The sequence below is a fragment of the Thermobia domestica genome, chromosome 12 (genome assembly GCF_964235325.1).
Source record: "Thermobia domestica chromosome 12, izTheDome1.hap1.1, whole genome shotgun sequence".
NCBI classification, from domain to species: domain Eukaryota; kingdom Metazoa; phylum Arthropoda; class Insecta; order Zygentoma; family Lepismatidae; genus Thermobia; species Thermobia domestica.
The window spans coordinates 140,284,517-140,302,401 of NC_137465.1; the positions used below are offsets into that span (position 1 = coordinate 140,284,517).

A 17,885-nucleotide genomic window follows, 5' to 3' on the forward strand; every position below is an offset into this window, starting at 1 on the left:
TTTTTAAAAACTGACTATAGGCGTCTCGGTGGTTCTGCAACTTTCTCACTGCAGCAAGGATTGACCCCCCTTGTCCAGCCACGCTTCCTCTCTCTCTCTCTCTCTCTCGGAAAGAACATTTTTTTAAAATTATTTTTTGAGGAAGTTTATTTTTTTAAATATCTTTTTTTTAGGTCCTGGAAGATTAGGCATAAAAAACAACAAAAAAGGATATGTATGCTGCGTTGTGTACATTTCAGAGAAATTTTAAGCATTGTGACAGGCTATTTGAACATAATTTAATACACCACTATCCTGGTTAAACTCGTCTGAAATTTTGTCTGTTTTAAATTACTTTTTTTTTTCAATCAGCTTGGCTTCTCTTCAAGGTCTTACGGTTAAAACAAGAAATTACTTTGGTTAAGTTAATGTTAGCGTCCCATTCAGCAGCGAGGCTATATGAGACGCAGACCAACAGCTCAACGTGGGATCCGGACCACATGAAATCCCGCCAGGAATCGAACCCAAATCTCCCGCGACGACGACGCGAGCTAATCACACAACCACGAGGGAGCTCTACACAAATTAATTTGTAAGAGGTAACATGGCTACTTTCTAACGCTTGGCATAATTTTCAAATGCTTTGTATACTCATACCTTCTCATGTATGATCCGATATGTAAGTGTACTTACTCCCAAAGCATTAAATTCTTTATTACTAGAATATTTGTTATGGTAGCTCATACTAAAACCAACTTTTATACTACACTCAACGGCGCCGAATTCCATATAACTTTGAAGGCGGTCGATCAGGTATGTGGGTTTCATTGACAGATATCCACGCTAAAATATCCAGACCTGGAGTCCCAAGCAAATCTTCGGGACAACCCCCCTCCCCCCCGATCAGTGTCCATTACCCCAATTCACGTAGAAATCGAGGTCGTGATTATACATAAATCTACGATCCATTTTCTTTTTGTGCCTTCGTCCAATGTGGAAAGTTTGCAGTAAATACTATATGCGGGTTGTGGAAATGTAAAACAGACGAACTGTGGTGGTGGTGAGGGGGGGGGGGGATATGGATTTAATATACCTTACATGTAGCTCGTACGTAGTGTTAAAATTGTTGACTAAGGGTTTCACAGGTTATTTACTGAAACATACAAGCTACAAGCGAACGGATTATCTCTTCTTCCCTGGTGATTTTTTGCTGTACGAGATACGAATTTGTAGTACTTCATACTCAAGAATTAAACCACAAGGATTAAAAAACACGATATTTTATGTACCATACGTAATGATATATGAATAATCAATTATCAATATTTAAAATGCAAAACAAAACCATAAAATAACCTTATAAATATGACATAATGCTCATTACCTGTGTTTTATCTAGATGTGTTAGGGGAGGGAGGATCTGCCCGAAATTTTAAGATGGTAGGAGTAGCATGTAGGTGATGACTATATAGTGTCCCTCCTAGAACCTTAGATCCCCCCTCCTGAAATCGTGGAGACTGGATAAAAGCACTGCGTTACCTTGTCTTTCACATTACTATACTGTCTCGATCTTGAAACTTACAGTATATCACCTTTCCCTTACGACCTTGAAATTCATGATGACATTCAACAAATACTTATTAATATTAAATAACTATTACATACTAGCCTATATTTTACGTGTAAATGATATGACTAGTTCTTTTAATTCACTGTACCTGCATTGGGATTAGCTGTAATTGCTGACAATAATCACGATCTTCATGAAACAATGTTTTCTTCTCTCACTAATTAATGAAGATACCTATGTAGCTCAGCTGCAAACAAGTCACCATCACACGCACTACTGTTTCCGTACGCCCACTTTCGTAAATAAACCTCACAACTATGTAGTGCTATTCTGTACTTGTCTGTCACAGTCACACAACGCATTTAGGAACAAGCCTAGCAGCATCGCTTTGGATACACAGCCAAAACAACACGCCCTCGTTTCATCCTTGCGTCTGCGGTACCTTTGTTTACGTTCGTTCATGGAGACAATATAACAAACTCTGTTGCCCAGTTGACAACATATTAACCTTGAGTTTGTTCAATACCTCAAAGGCACACCAAGTACTCACAGTCTATTTTTACTCCTTCACACAGCTTATGCCTCACACCTTCCGACCACAAATTTCAAATAATGTATATTTTTTTTAGTTAACTGTATGTTGCAATCCCACAAACTGGCAGCATTGCCTTGTACATGTTACGCAAGCAACAGGTTCATGCAATAGTGCTTCACACGTGAGTGAAGACATGAAAACAGGGTCTCCAACTGCTTGTACTTAGTGTTTACTCTTAGGTAATTATCATAATCGATTTCAACCAAGCTTCCTTCTTCATTCAATATCAGAGAAAATATTTCCAGTTTATTGCCAAATTTGTTTATGACACGAAGTACGTTTGTCCCCCCTTTACCTGTTTCATGTTAAAAATGAATAACTTGTATTAGGCCTTATCGTAGACACATTACATTCTACGTAATAATTATTATTACTCCAATTCTTTTGCACTTACGGGTGTGGAAAGACCGGTAAAGCTCTCTGCTTGATTAACGGCAGAACTGACTATCCGGTTCGGTCTTGTGTCAACGAGCAAGTGGATAACACTTTCAAATTAAAGACAGAAAAATGAATAATAATAATAATAATAATAATAATAATAATAATAATAATAATAATAATAAAAATCTATTCCAATCTACTATATTGTCTGAGAAAAGGAATAGCCAAACAAAGCACACAATGATATTTCAGATCAAAGGATATAACATTACCTTTCAAACCAGGGTGCGAAATCATCAAAGTTGAAGTGTTTTATGTGTGAGTGGGGAGGCTGGTATATTATAAATAAATAAATATTCACAATTACTAACCATCAGTTCACCCGTTAATTAATGTCAAATACTGTTAATTACATGTGACTCACTATAATTAATTTGTAAATTTTTGACAATAGTACGACTTTATTCATCTTCAGAAACCTATTAATGGGCGGAATTTTATTCCAAAAATATTAAATGTGAGAAATTCGTTCATACATAGGCCTACCTCTAGCTTTTCGCATCCTGATTCTAATTTATTTGGTACAACCTATTCCGTCAATTTCTAATAGCTCGTAAGCTTTGAAACAGCATTACTAGTTAGCAATTTGGTTTTAATTTTGAAGATCACAAAGACTCATTCGTTTTACACGCAATTGCATGCTTCGCATACTGTCGATCATCGCCGTTAGCAGTATTTTTTTAAATAAATAAATTCATAGTTTTCATAAAAATAATTTTAAAAACTATGACATACATGTTTTACAACACATACACATACGCAAAGGGTTAGAGAGAGGTGCAGCAAGTTATGCATTGACTTTTTTTTAACTCTTAATTTAATTTAATATAAAGCTTGCTTTATATTTAACCCTTCTAAATACTGTAATAAATATAAAGTAAAATCATAATCACTCTACTGTAACTATTGAATATTTGCTCCAATGTCTCATACAGCAATACATTATTTAACTGTTGTAATAAAACAAGAATAGATATCTACTACTTACAACAATGAGATCATCCTTCATATGGATATTTTTTTGTAGACAAATTTAGAAACAGCCATACAAATTTGGGATATTTGAATACAAGATAAAAAATATATGTATATATATATAACACAAAAAATTATCCTAAGCTTTTTAGGGATGTACCGATACCCAATACCGATATTTTGGACATATTTCTTATATATTATCAAGAATTTTCAGAATAATGAAATGATCAACATTGTAATAGGGTATATTAAATATAATGCCAAAATTTGACAGACAAAAAGCAGAATTTCATATTATATATATATATATATATATATATATATATATATATATATATATATATATATATATATATATATATATCCTCTAAATTTAATCCAGCTCTCATAAAATTAACTAAAAAGCAGCAAATACTTATAATGTGTAAACTTAATTCTAAGAGTCAGTGATTTGATAGTTACATTGCATTTACCAGTCTCTATTACATACATACAGTGGCGGCGATTGGACGTTACAAGTGGAAGGAGCAAGACATGATCTGAATATTTGTATATCAATGTTAGTTTTCCTGATTGTTTCTAACACTTTGACAAAAGGTTGTATAATTAACAGGATACCATTTTTTCAGTTAAAATCCGTATATCGCATTTTATACTTTATTAAGTACATTGACAAGGCCAACGGAAGTAGGTACTAGCTCTTTGTACTCGTAAACAACGAAGATCGAAGAGAGATTTGGGTTGGGGGGAAGAAAAAAGGGCCCGCGAGATTTTAACTGATTCTTGTAATGCTCGACGAGAGAAATCGATTAGTGAAGGAATTTTCAAAATTGGCGCAGGCAAACATGGAGAAAATCGCATTTTCATGTTTGCCTGTGCGGATTTTGAAAATTTCTTTACTAATCGATTTCTCTCGTCGAGTATTACAAGAATCAGTTAAAAACTCGCGGACCCTTTTTTCTTACCCATTTTGAACCGATACATGAAAATGCGATTTTCTCTATGTTTGCCTGCGCCAATTTTGAAAATTCCTTCACTAATCGATTTCTTTCGCCGAGTACTACAAGAATCAGTTAAAAACTCGCGGGCCCTTTTTTCTTCTCCCCAACCGAGATTTGATTCCCCGCTCATGAACATCTTAAAACTCTGTCTGGAGACTTGTGTGATTTGGCCATTGGCCAGTTAGTCAGTGACTACCGGTTACTATTTGGTACCAGAATGTCCACCATCTTCTTAGGTATTGATCAACGCCAATATCTTCTCTCTATGAGTTACCGTTCCCAAGATATTGGCCAAAAAAGTTCCGATTTCAGGAGTTTTAAGAAGCCATATCTCGGGAATTGTAAGTCATAAAGAGATGATATTGGTGTTGATCAGTACTTAAGAGGATGGTGAACATTTTGTTAACAAATAGTAACCAGTGGCCACAGGTTATGTCTTCATTTTCAATATAATATATACGTTGATAAAAAGTGACAGCTCAGGACAGCTAATTCAACATATACCCTAATACGCAAGTTCAGAATATGTAAATGTGTTTTTACCAATCACATTGAATTTAATCAAATAACTTAATATACAATTTCATATACATTTCGAAAAAAAAAAAATAATTCTTTTAAGTTCGTTCTGGCAATACTCTTCGAACATTCTTAACTGTTTCTTCCTTGTTTTCTGTTTAAAAAAAAAGTGACGAAAAGGCGTCTGCGAAAAGGGCATTGTTGTGTCTCCTAGTAAAAAAAAAAAAAAAAAAAAAAAAAAAATTCTCACCATCAATTTGTAACTGCGGAATATCATAAATGCTGTAGGCAAAACAATGAAAAAGGGAAAAGCTGATTCTTATTACTTTCTTTTTAATCAATATTCCTTACTATTAGAAAAAAGAAAAAACAATTTACTGTAGATTTTCCTACAATTTACTGTAGGAACTGTAGATTTTTGTGCAATTGAAGAATAACTTGCGAAAGACTTTTCTTGTTTTGCGAAACGTTCTCTCAATTAGTTTCAAAGCGACTGACTAACATATCGAGCCTTTGTAAGAATTTTTAATATTACTTAATTTTTAATATTAATTTTTGGGCCATTCTCCGTGGTAATTAAAACGAAATTCATATAGCTTTCTTAACTCCACGGGAAGACGAATAAAAAATACACTCATGCCACGGCAAATATTATATGGTAGCATTTTTTTTCTATGAACCAGTAATACGTACAAAAACGTTACATTTTCAAATGAAACTATATACAATAAAGGGTCACTTCAAAAACGCCCGCCCCCTAATCGCCGTCCCTGCATACATATAATGCAAACTGCTACTGCCGTTTTTTATTGTTTAAAAATTATGCGTGGTGAACCAGGTGTTGCTGTGTATACCATATAAAAATAAGAGTGTTATTTAAGCGAAGTCGAAAAAGATAAAACTATTTACTAACTTTAGAACTAATAGTTTTTAATCAGCAAGTAGGAGAGAATAATGACAAAGTGAGCGTCTTGTGGGTTTCTTCCATAGAAATGAAATGAAATCTTTAAGTTTTACGTCCCACGGTTATGCCGGTTAGGCTAAAGGAGACGGTGATAATGAGAGATGAGTGAAATGGTGGAATGAAGAAAGTGGGAGGAAACGGGAGAACCCCGAGAAAACCCACGAGTTCTTCCATAGAATTTTTTTTCTGAATCGAAACTTCTGTCTCGTTTGAGATTCAAATGACGAGTCTGCTATCCTTATCATGGGCGCTCGAAGGGGAAGGGCAGGGTTGGGCCCGGCTCCCCTGGCTCACGAAAATGTACACGTACTATAGCTAGAGACACGATTTTGTGGTAAATAAAAATTCGCAATTTCGTTATAAAAAATACGTATAAAGCGGGATAAAATCGTGAATAAAAATTCAAAGAACACTATTTTCCTTGGCAATTATAATTGGTTACCTTTTATTTCACCTTAATTTCGACTCATCAATCATCATAATATGAGTTTATGCATTACTAATGTATCAAATAATATTTTTTTTTTTTAACTAAGCATCCTCACTGAACAAAAGTATCATTTAAAGAAAAAAAAACACAGAGAGAACATTAATGAAAAAAAAATAACTTTAGTGTTCACAGTTTACTTATGCAAATAACACTTAAGAATTTTTTCAATGTTTTCTGGTGTTAAATTTGTTCTTTTGTCGGTAAGATGTCATTGTAAGAAGAGAGAGCCCTCTCCACATCAACATTCGAAACTGATATGTACACTCATGTCCAAAATGATTATCGCATATCTATAACTGTCTTCTTGTAAGACATAATTTGATAATGCTTTTGTAGGATACTTTTAATATTGATACTATGTGTATAATCGGGAAATGAATATTTGTGGTAAATTTCATAGGGAAATAATTAAAAATACGAAAATTACTATGAGTGAAACAAAATGTTGCTAAATGAACAAGACAGTTTTATTTTCGTTTTATTGTTCTTCTTTACTGCTCTTTTGACATGAAATGTGTCACATACCTGTCTTTGCCGATTATACACATACTAAAAATGTAAGAAATACGGGGCAAATTCGTTATCAAATTATATTCCTACAACATACTTATAGACATGCGACAATAATTTTGAACAGGAGTGTACACTAGTTGGAGACACTTTCCAGCGATTTCTGAATGCTCATTTAACATACCGCGCAACACTCTTTCCACACTATCCACTTCACCCGTAGATACCGTTTGGAGCTCGCATGTAAAATTTCAAAAATTCATGGTGGTCTGTTTTCTCAAAAATGAGAATTTTCATCACATTGCGCTGAATAATTGTCACTTTTGAGTAAATTTCGTGGAATATCGGGACTTGTTGCAAATTTCGCTAATTCGACAGAATTTCGCGTTTAATCGCGAGCGTTATATGGCCTAACAAATGGTGAAAAAGTATACGAGGTGTGACAAAATAAAACGAGACTGGTCCAATAAATCATTGTACTTACAGAATTAGTTCTCTGTGACGTTACCACCTTCAAAGTAGTCCCCTTCAGCATTCACTCACTTCTGCATTCGGGACTGTCCTTTCTGGTAACAGTTCTGGAATGACGTTTTTGGAAGGCCCTTCAGGATATTCTCCGGTTTTGCCTGAACCTCTTCAACTAAGGTAACATGGGATTAAGCAAAATTTAAATTTAGGAAATAAAAAAGTCGCAAAGAGCCAAATCTGGTAAATAAAGAGGATGCCCCATCACAGAAATGTTTTTGCTGAAAAACTACTAGACAGATAGGGCCGTGTTGCATTACCCTGGTGCAACAGCCATCTATCACTCCACAACTATGGCCTTTTTTCCTAATTTTTCCACGAAGTCTTTTTTGTACTTCAATGTAGTAGTGCTGATTAACAGTCTGACCACTGGGAACCCACTCAATCATTACAATTCCATTAATGTCGAAGAAGACAATTAACATTGCCTTGAATTTTGATTTTGACATGCGTGCTTTTTGGGTCTTGGGAATCCTGGAGACTTCCACTGCATCGACTGGTGCTTACTTTCTGGATCATAGGTAAAAATCCATGTCCCATCAAGTATTACAACAAATTCAAACAAATTTCTTAAGTTTCACAAGAAACTTGTTGATTCGCTGTCGTTTTCGGTTTTTACATTAGACATTTTTCCGGCAGAACGCAGTTGCACGTGTTCACTCAATAACGCAGTACTCCGTACTGGCGTGATCGATTAGGTCGAACCTGGCCACATGAATAGAGGAGGTGTGTGTGGGATGACGTCAGCAAAACAGTTGTTGCCAACTCCACTCTGTTTTCAAGCTACACACTTAGTCTCGATTTTTTTGTGTCACACCTCGTATATTTTAGGTACACAACGTTTTCGCACAAAACTGATAAATTTCGCGTTTTCGCGTGTCACCATAAGATCATGTCTTTAACTATAGCAAACCACGTATATTAAATACCAGACGTAATATAGCAACCAGCCCTTCCTAGAAAACTTTCTTTGGGCGCCCATGATCTTAACTGAGGATATTTGGCTTTTCTTCAACAGTATTTTGGTATCGAGGGACTAAATATATCAGTTGAGTACAAATAGGGCAAATCAAAAAATGAAATCTTTGAGCTTTACGTCCCACGTAATGCCGGTTAGGCTAAAGGAGACGGTGATGATGAATAATGAAGGAAATGGTGGAATGAAGAAAGTGGGAGGAAACGGGAGAACCCCGAGGAAACCCACGCACACGGCGTTTGTCCACCACAAAGTTCACTTGGCGGGGGCTGGGATCGAATCCGGGACCCCAATCACCAGAGGTAAACGCTCTACCATTCAGCCACCGCGCATCAGTAAAGAGAAACCGGTGAATACATGTTGACGTGATAATCGCGGAGCAGAGGAAACAGCTCGCAAATGTTTAGTGTGTCAAACGAGGTAGGCGAATTGTTTAGGCAAAATTGAGATTTTACTATTACTAACGGTATGCATTGATAGGGCCGTACTTGCATAATATTATGATATAGATAAAATATGCAGGACCACTATTCTTAGTATAGAAATAATGGCCAAAACAAAGTCTATTGTTTCTGAAAATAACACCATTATCGCGTCGGGAAATAACGCCACTCCATCTAATTGCTAATAGAAACTAATACTAGTGTTAAAAGTTTGTTTTTCTTTGTCGTAGTGGTAGAGCCTGAAAAGTCTAGTTTTATGCTTTCATGACAAGACACTCGAATATCGTGTGCAGAAAAGAGGAGAATTTGAGCTATGGTAAATTCACGCGTTTCAACAGAACTAAGTGAACGAATTGTATACGCTATTGGGAAATACACTTGATGCTATGAACTTTTTGTGACAATCCTAAAGTTATTTACAATGCAGATTAAATGCAGGACTATAACTAACGTACAACAGTAGCCTAAAAATTTTGGCAAAGAAAGGGAGCAAGCGAGTACTTAATACCACACATGGCGAAAAAGATGAAACTGTGAGTGTTATTGCGTGCACTAATGTATCAGGTTCAAATTAGACCCCTCCCATGGTGTTATACAAGGGAAAGTATGAAAAGATAGTTTAGTGATGATCTTCCTCCAGGTAACACCTATGCAATGACACCTAAAGGCTATGTTATAAACGGAGAATTCCGTACATTTCTGGAACATTTCAACAGACTTCGGATCCCTGACGAGCACTGCTTATTGTGGATTGCCATCGCAGTCATCTTGATATTACCATTTTAAATGCTGCCGAGACCATGCATATTAAACTGCTGTGCTTGCCTACACATTGCACCCATGAACTTCAAACTCTCGACAAGAGCTTCCTCAAATCTCTAAAGCAGTACACAGTTACCGACGATCGCATCCCGGGATAACACTTGGGAAGCTACAGTTTTCAAAACAGTTTTCACAGGCATGGTTCCGTTCAGCAACACCTCAGACCACAATTTCATGCTTCAGCGCTACAGGGCATCCTTTTAACAAAAATGCTATACCCGATATCGCTTTTTCCCCAAGTGATGTCTCAGAGCAACATCAACCTCCACCAATACCTCGAAGCACATGACTAGCCTCCATCTCTCCTTCAACACCACCGAATGCCCACTACATCCACGAGCTTCTGCCTACAACTAAAATAACTAGGAGTAAATCTCATCCTAGGTGGATTTCTCTTACTGCCAGAGGAGTATTGGTAACACTAGACCTATTCGCAAGAGCGGCTCTTTCACTTCTTCCGGTACGAAGAAACAAGGATCCCCTGGAAAGACGAAGGATGGAAATATGCTCCGTGGGGACTGTGGAGGATATTATTATGATCTCAGAGGTCTTAAAACGTGTGTTCATTGTACTGAATGCAAGATTTGGTTTCACGAATTATGTGATTCTGACAGCATTGTTAAATGTGGCTTCTGAGCATTTGTGACGCTGATTGTGAATTGTTGTCTGGATTCGACGAGTAGTGCTCCATATGACTGCAGCTGTTAAGAGGTTTGCAATCATCAGAAGAGTTATCGGTTAACGACATGTACGATGACTATGAGTTTCGTGTACCAGCAAAGCAGGTAACACATTGCCAAGAACATGGTTTAGTTGTGTTCAAAATGCATTTCGTTACGATTCCAACACCTTTCCGTTGTTGTAAAGCAAGTGGCGTTATTTGCCAACACGTCTTGTAATAACGCCATCTCGTACTGACTCCGATTCTCAGTGCATAGTGGTCGACATTGTGCGTGTAGGATCTTTGTTTTCTCATTGCATTATAGCGGAGGGTTCACTCCATCTTCCATGTCATTTGCACGGTTCTAGATATAAAAACACTTGAACACCAGAACAATATGTTGAATTGGTGGCGTTATTTGCCGAAGTTACCCTACATGAACAAAAAGGAAATCTAGTAACTTTTCCTCCCTCTTTCCCATATAGTGAATTCGAATAATCTATTGTATATATATAAACCTACTTTTTTGAAGAAAAAATATTTCCCTTATTAAGTAACAGCGTTTACAACATTCAGTACTTGTGGGTTTTATGTTCAGTCCGGAACTGGCTGTCCTGATTGGTTTCCAAACTGGCATTGCATTGATTGCCAGCAAGTGCAAGATATATAACTCAACACATCACACGTGTAGTTTTAGTTACATAACCAGTTTATCAAGTTTCTGGAAGTTATACATTTTGGTATATATGTTTTGCTGATTGCCTAAATACAAACTGGCAGGCAAGAAAAAATACCACAAACCAAGAAACAGATACAAAACCATTCTTGATTTAGTATATAATTTCGCTTAGATCTAGTTCTCTGTTCAGGTACAATTTATCCTGAACTTCACATATTCTATTTAAAGCTGATATTATGAGTTCAGTTTATAAAATTAACGCCATAAACGAATATTTTGTGTATGATGTTAGGTTAACACAGTACTTTATTATTCACAGAAATTTCTTCCTCCTTTACCTCCCATATCGTTTAAAATGTTAAACTGTTTGAATTAAGAAAAGTGTGAATTGTCTTTTAAAGTTTGTTCCAATGTGAACTTTTAACAGTTTCAATAACTGTTATACAGGGTGGGCCATTTTTCTTGTTACTCCGTCGTAATTTTTAAACTAACAGACAAAAAAAGAACTGACATTTTGTATCATGAAAATATCGGCATGGAGACATCATTTGCCATATTCTGTGATATCACAAGATTAACAGTGTTACGAGCCAAACATAAAGTTGTATTTTTTCAAATGCACTACGTAAAGTTATTAGAATTTTGAAATTACGTGTAAAAAGAAAACATACACCACTATACTCTTTATGCATTGCTACAAACTAAGAACGCTAAGTATCATAAACATACAAATTTTGGTGGCCTCTACAGCAGACATAACGCAAATGAGACAGACGGAGCGATGGACATCCCAACTACCTTAGCACCTAATACTATGATCATGGTACGATGGATTTTGAATAATTACGAACAAAGTTACATAGGACTGAAAATTTGACTGTTTTCAAAGGCACTTGTTTCGAAGACCTGCTTAGGTAAGTACCTCATCCAATTACATAAATGGTTTTCAATAGCTGTAAAGATTATAACGGAGTTTACAGTAATTTGATATCTCAAACCGTTCTGGAGATATGGTAAAAACTGTTAACGTTTGCAACATTGGTTACAATTATGTAATTCGGCGAACTGAATTACACCTACCAAAAAGTATTGTAATACTATAGAAGCAAAGTAAATCAAAAATTGTTTTAAAAAGTTGCCAGAAATACGCCATTTCAAGCAATATATCAAATTTTACATTTTTTCATAGTACCGTATATCTCCAGAATAATTTGATATATCAAGCTGTTGCAAATGGCACTATGATCTCTATGCCTATCGGAAGCCATGCACGTAATTAAATATGATATTCATTTAAATACTTTCTCGAAATGAAGTCCTTTGAAAAAAATTACATTTTCAATTTGTAACTTTTTCTGCTTTTTGGAAATACATCATATGATGACTGTAGTATTCGATATTAAGGTATTTTGGGTGTGCATTAGACATGTTTCCGTCCGTCTCATGTTATTACTGTTGTAGAACCTTCTAAAATTTGGCAGTTTTTTTTTTTTTTAGTTTATGATATAGTAGTGCCTTTAGTTTGCAACACTGCATAACAAGTGTGGTAATGTAAGTTTTCGTTTTATATGTAGACTAGCCTTTGGCTAGCAAGGGGTTTCGCCCCCAGATCCCCGAGTTTCCTCGGCTTACGGCCACGCATTTCTTATCTATCGGGCTTTGCATCAACAGCGAATTTCGTGAATTTGCTCTTCATATTTCCTGAATCTGCCCATCCGGGGGCTTCGCCCCACACACTGTCTTTGCTCGGCCTCGCACCTCTTGAACCCACAATTCTATTGTTCCTTTTCCTATTTCAACTATCTAAAAGATAAGATTTTGTATCCTAAGAAAACGCCCATTTAAATGGCATGGGAATTTCTTCATCCCCTTTTAGACCCCTAAAAATTAAAAATATTCACTTTTGGCAACTTTCCTGTCGGTTAGTCCTGGAAGGCTACAATCATGCCAAATTTCATCATTCTAATCCTGCCGGAAGTGCTTAAACATTTTAGCACCAGACGTCCCATATAAATAAAATGGGAAAGATTTTTCAGTTCCCTATATAACCTCTAAAGTTGGAGTTTTTATTTTTACTGATTTACTTAAGTAGTGCTAACGAAAACGTACAAGCATACCGAATTTCAAGTTGTTACTCCAATTCTAAGTACCTAAAACACGAGATTATAGGTCAAAAAAAAAAAAAAAAAGCCCATTTAAATAACATAGGAAAATTTTTCATTCCCACTTTAGACTTCCTAAAAATTAAAAATATTCATTTTTGGTAATTTTCCTGTGGGTTAGTTTCAGAAAGCTACAATCATGCTGAATTTAATTATTGTAGCCCTACAGGAAGTGCTCAATAATTTATGTCAGCTCATGTGGTTTTATATATAGTTAAGACAAGATGTGAAATGTGGAACAACCTGACGTAGTGCAATTTAAAATATATATATATATATACATACAACTTTATGTTGAGATGGCAACATTGCTAAAGTTATGGTATCTGAGTACGTTAAACAATGTCCCCCCGTCGATATTATTATGGTACAAAATTTCAGAGTTTTCAATGTATTTGTTTAAAAGTTACAAGGGCGTATCAAGGTAAATGGTCCACCCTGTATATAAGTATAGAGAAGTTTTAGTTCATAAATTTTAAATGAAAATTTTCTTCCTCGAAATCTGTTACATTTTCAGATCACATATTGCCAACAACTTTTTACTAAAACATTTTTGTCGTTGAACGTGAATGTAATAGCTCTAGAGAAATTCGTTGGTAATAGAAAATCTACTGATTCTACCAATTTGTACTTTATCTTTCGCATCGAATAACCGGTTCTCTTTTATTCCTGATTTTTTCCTTCAGAATGCAGTATCTACTTTTTTTTCGTTTAATTCTGGAAAGTACTGTTGTATAAAGTACTCCACTGCAACTGAAATATTTTTAAAGCCTAAAATTTCCCAGGCAAAACAGAAGTGGAAGCAAGTATTCAGCTCTTGAATATCTAATTTAAACTAGTGTTGTCATAATTATTCGAATATTTGGGTAACGAATATTAGAACAACACATTGTTGCAATATTTTTATTCTAACAGCACTAGTTGAAAAACTTACATAATGGCACAGAAGACTCCCTTGTAAATATTAAAACTGAAACCTAAATGTACACTTACCATTGGCTAATGGTAGTCTCAATGATGACCTACATTCCTGTCCACATCGAAAGTACCATGGATATAATACTAATGCATCAGTTAATAACTTACTCTTTATTATTACCCAGCTATGTTTACTAGCATATAAAATGCCTTTTTTTTTTTTTTGTACACCAATAACAGGCTGTACGAACATAAAATGTCAGATTTGCATTGCACTTTTGTGTTTACTCAATGGTTACTATTGGGAAATCATATTACTTGATGCCGATTACTAAATAATTACCGTATTAATTAATAAAATGTATTCGCCGTTTCGCGATGATTTCTCAGGGGTGTCATTTGCGAAGGTCATACGAAGCAATTGCCTTTGTTTGACAAACACATACTTTTTTAATAAACTGTATACAGTAGGCTACTAATATACTAATAAAAAAGAAATTCTTATATTGGTAGCCAATCTTGTCCTCACCACGCTTCGCGAAATCTGAAATGACGCTACTGTTATTTCTTAAACCAATTAACAGATTTTGATGACATTTATAGAACTGTTAACAATAATTTCCATAAATGAAGTACCATTGCTTACATTTTTGGTTTTCTACAAGACGATCCATCGTTTCTACTTTTTTCTTTTTAAAAAGCTTTATGTGTTAAATATGTTTCGCAAATGTTAAAACGAGAAGTAAAATTTTTATATAGTCAATTCAAATATCATTGTGTACATAAATATCATTTAAAGGAAAACTAAATATGCAAAGCTTAAAAAAGATAATTTTTTTTTTACAATTTTTGGATATAAATAGCACACTGACACAGTGAACAAATGAATTCTCGGAAACTAAAATGATGGACTATTTTTTTTATTTTCTTTTTTGTTAATATTTCTCTATAAAACCTATTATTATTATTATTATTATTATTATTATTATTATTATTATTATTATTATTATTATTATTTTATTTTATTTTATTCTTTCCATCTTTTTCTACGATGATAGATGTATAAAGTACTCTTCACACAAACATTTGTTCTACATATGAGTTTCATGAAATGAATACGAAGGTTTTGTGTTTGCCCAGATATGTTGAATGAAATTTACTTATTTCCTAAATTAATTTTTGCATACATAAACAACAAAGGAATGAAAATAAACGGCATGTTTAATATTTTTCTTTCTTTTTTCTTTTCTTTCTTTCTTTTTCTTTTTTTTTTTTTTTTTTTTTATAGTCACGATGTGCTTGAATTTTATTACCATCCTAGGGTATGAAGTTATATTGTTCTAGAAACCAACAAAACCCTAAATCAACATCAAGCTGTCTGACTTTGCAACGGCCAAAACGCTTGAATGTTTGGATCTTTGCCAGTTAAGACGGTTAATTCCAGATTTAACTCTTGGAGAAAAAAAAATAGTGTAACAGAAATTTTAATTTTAAAATTCCACTCATGGTACAACACAGTGTTTTTTAATAAATATTCACTGAAAATATGTTATATAAAACTGGAGAGAATACATTACCTCATTGATCCATTTGAACTCCAAGCAAGTGGGACAACTGGAAATCCTCAGAAAAAATTAACCATATTCGATCATTTTTTTTTTTTAATGAAAGCTGTCATAGAACATTTTCTTTTTTTTTTTTCAGATTTTCGCGGATATTTGTCTAACTTGAAGTCTAAACAGGAAGATTATGTGAAAATCTCAATCAACACATACACAGTATTGTTCCGAATATAAGTCGACTTTTCTTCCTCAAGAATCCTGCTTAAAAATTAAGCTCGATCTATATGCGAAGTCGACTTATATTCGGTGTCCATTTGTGGTATTTTCAGATCGATTTATATTCAGGACAATGTGAAAATAGCAAAATTTGCATTCTCTGCAGATATTTAGAGATGGCTCTCACGGAACTCGAAATTACTTCACGTTGTAGGAACCTTCCCTTAGCAGAGCTATATGCATCTGAGTTCTGTTTTTCTCCTTTAAGTCTTTGTTTGTTGATTTTTGTCGTAAATATGTTTCTTTATAGAACGACGAAGTGTTTTGTCATCGTTCTTGCTGGTGTCTTTTCTGTAATCAGACTTAGAGTCCATGAATGTGTGCTTTATACAAAAAGTGGCGTGTAGATCTCCAGTAACATTAAAAATGGATATCAAAAAACTTGATAAAAGTGGAAATAAGGGATACACAGCAAAATCAGTTGAACCAGCATAAGCGAAGATCTTACGATGCAAATTTGCAGCTCATGATGGTGAAATATGCAGAACGACACAACAAATGTGAAACGTCCAGACGTTTTGGGGTGTCTGAGAAAAATGTAAGGGACTGGAAGAAAATTGCACAGCAACTGAGGAACTCCTGTGCTACAAGGAAGGCTTTTCGAGGCCCGAAATCCAGCATATTTAAAAACCTGGAAGAACAGATTGTGGCGTTTATTACAGAAAAGTGTGATTAGAGTCTTCCTCCAACACGTGTAGTTATTCACCTTAAAGCTTTGGAACTTGCACGTGCAGCCAACATCCAAAATTTCAAGGCTAGTTCAGGATGGTGCAGGAAGATGATGAGAAGAAATGGTCTCTCTATGCGAAGACGGACAACGTTGGCACAACGTCTTCACAATGATTTTGATGAAAAGTTACTCAAGAAGTATCAACGTTATATGATAAACAACAAAAACTCACAATTACCCTTTGGAACAGATTGGAAATGCAGATAAAACTACAGTTTACTTCGAAATGTCGACTAAGATGACTGTTAACGATAAAGGAGCAAAGTCTGTTCCGGTTAGAACAAGTGGAAGTGAAAAAATGTGTATTACAGTGATGCTGTGTGCTTTAGCTGACGGAAGGAAATTCCCACCTTTCGTTATCTTGAAGCGTAAGAAGTTGCCGAAGGAAAAGTTGCCGGACGTGTTATTGTGCGTGCTCAGGACAAGGGATGGATGAAGAGGAGCTGATGAAGGATTAGCTAGAGGTCGTTTGAAATCGACGTCCAGGAGCTTTGCTGAAACAGCGAAGGATGCTGGTGCTCGATGCTTTCCGTGGGCATGTCACTGATGATGTCAAGAGGAAGCTCGAGAATATGAACACTGATTTGGTCATTATTCCAGGAGGAATGGCCTCACAACTTCAAGTCCTTGATTTTGTTGTAAACAAGCCGTTTAAAGGCAAAATGCGATCCTTGTACATGAATTGGTTTCCTGAGAGAAACCATCCCCTAACCCCAACAGGAGAAATAAAGAAACCGACGGTATCACTTCTTCTACAGTGGATCATCGCTTTATGAAGAAGCGTATCCAGCGAAAGCATCATCAAGGGATTCAAGAAGTGTTGTATGTCTAACAACCTGGACGGGTCAGAAGATGGTGTGTTGTGGGACGATGCAAATGATGAGCAAAGTCACACCATTTCAAGTGAGGATGAGAACGATAGTGAGAGGTCAAGTGACAGTGGAGAGACAGACAGTGAAACGTCAAACGAGTTGAGTTGAGTTGATTTTAGTTTAGCGTCCCGTTCAGCAGCGAGGCTATATGAGACGTGGACCTACTGATTAACGTGGAATCCGAACCACATGAGCTCCCGCCGGGAATTGAA

General features: G+C 35.4%; 1 protein-coding gene across 3 annotated transcripts in view; it reads right to left on the reverse strand.

Moving 5' to 3' along the window:
• Window positions 1-17,885, reverse strand: part of LOC145666688 (OTU domain-containing protein 7B-like) — a 189,058-nt gene that overhangs the window by 91,118 nt on the left and 80,055 nt on the right. The window contains exon 1 of one of the 3 annotated variants that reach the window (XM_081734168.1): window positions 1,698-2,302. The exons of 1 other annotated variant lie outside the window; for it this stretch is intronic. The gene's annotated coding sequence lies outside the window, so the exon portion shown is untranslated. Of the gene's footprint in view, window positions 1-1,363; window positions 1,474-1,697; window positions 2,303-17,885 lie in introns of those variants that run through there. One more of the 3 variants, XM_081734172.1, reaches the window with a different exon arrangement.